This window comes from Sinocyclocheilus rhinocerous, unplaced genomic scaffold, assembly GCF_001515625.1.
Source record: "Sinocyclocheilus rhinocerous isolate Xijiao unplaced genomic scaffold, SAMN03320098_v1.1 scaffold1730, whole genome shotgun sequence".
Taxonomy (NCBI): domain Eukaryota; kingdom Metazoa; phylum Chordata; class Actinopteri; order Cypriniformes; family Cyprinidae; genus Sinocyclocheilus; species Sinocyclocheilus rhinocerous.
The window spans coordinates 250201-251916 of NW_015634043.1; the positions used below are offsets into that span (position 1 = coordinate 250201).

The following is a 1716-nucleotide window of genomic DNA, read 5'->3' on the forward strand; positions in this document are numbered from 1 at the left end:
TCTTGATAATCTTTAAAATGAGAGAAATCACTGACATAATTTAGGTTATACTTTCTTCGACTGCAGAAAAAAATTAAACCATTTAATTTGCAGTGTTAACTTATGAATTAAATGAAAAACAAGAAATAAATCACAACAAGAACAATAGTTTTTTTCTTGTAATCAAGAAAAAATATTTGACAAAATTTCAAAATGAATGCTGAATGATATTTGAAAGTGAACGCATCTCCACTGCATAGCCGCATACAATCGTTGGTGTCAGTCGCGAATATTAAGCATGTTTTAGGCTATAATGCATGGCGTGCGTGTTTCACTGGCTCTGTTCCCATGGACACCTTTTGTTTGATCTAATTCTGGATATTTCCAGCCTAAGACCTGTGATTAAACAGCAGATTAATCCGTATCTAAAGCCGTGTCAGCCAAGAGAACCCATTACGGGAAGTGGCGTGAGGCAACAAATCTTCTACAGATGCCTCCTTCTATCCCGAATCTGAAACATGCGTTGTATGCGTTGAAAGTGAAACCTAAAAAAACAGCGTGCATAAGAAAGTGATTGCAGGCTTTCGCGAGCTTCAGCAAATGCACTCGATCACAGATTGCACGCTTCCCAGCCGAAATAAAGCCCCACGTGAAATTTAAATAATAACCTGTGATATAAGATTTTGGCCATACTGCCCATCTAAATCATACATCCCACACTATCAACAGGTGTTAAACAACGTAAATAAATACAGAAATGTGAAAATAAATAAAAGTGGAAATAAATAAATGTGGAAATAACTAAATGTAAATGTGGAAAAAAAAAATAATACATAAGGAAATAAAATTATAAATAATTATTTATTTTTGCTTTTCTTTGTATATTTATTTATATATTTATTATTTATATTTGCTTTTTTACATTTATTTGTACATTTATTTGTACATTTATTTATTTCTAATTATGGCAGGATTGGCATTCCATATAATAGTGCTGTCAAATGATTAATCGCGATTAATCGCATCCAAAATAAAAGTTTTTGTTTACATAATATATGTGTGTGTACTGTGTATATTTATTATGCATATATAAATACACACATACAGCATATATTTTGAAAATATTTACATGTATTTACGTGTATATTTTTATATTCATATAAATTATTTCATATATAAAGCTTTAATCAGGGCTTAAAGTTCTCCGGCACCGTGCCGGATCTTTGCTCTTATAAACACGAGATGCGGATTAGCTGATGAATGGAAAAGAAGCCTGGGTCTCGAGCGCGACATATTGAAAATGCTGCGAAGTGCAATGGTCAAAGATTTCCATCTAGCGTCATATTTACATAGAAAAGCTATTTAAAAAAGCAGCGGAGCTTTGTAAACAGCTCAGAGTAATCAAGTCATCTCCATAAGAACGATATGATTGCCAGAACGAATTTACTGGGATTTTTGAAAAGGTCATGTTCACACATGATCTCTTAACGGTAATTTACCAGTAAAGACTGTATGTGTGAAAGGGGCTAAACTCTTCCTCTGCATATGCGGTGAGTGTTGCTTAACGTTCATCTGGGAAAACTCACTTGATTTGTAACGTAAATCATTTAAACCTATGCCAACACAGGAGAATACATCAACATATTTCTAAATATGCGATTTATTGTACATCGCGATTTCAAAATAAAAGTTTCTGACTTTGCATGTGGCCAAATATTAAAATTAAATGGATTTAAA

General features: G+C 32.8%; 1 protein-coding gene and 1 long non-coding RNA gene across 7 annotated transcripts in view; one reads left to right on the top strand and one right to left on the bottom strand.

Moving 5' to 3' along the window:
* The window catches only part of LOC107745321 (band 4.1-like protein 1), a 349703-nt gene that overhangs the window by 195851 nt on the left and 152136 nt on the right, over positions 1-1716 (bottom strand). The window lies entirely within an intron of this gene.
* LOC107745324 (uncharacterized) overlaps positions 524-1716 on the top strand; it is an 18636-nt gene continuing 17443 nt past the window's right edge. The window contains exon 1 of the long non-coding RNA XR_001640584.1: positions 524-710. This is a non-coding gene — a long non-coding RNA (uncharacterized LOC107745324). The remainder of the gene's footprint in view (positions 711-1716) is intronic.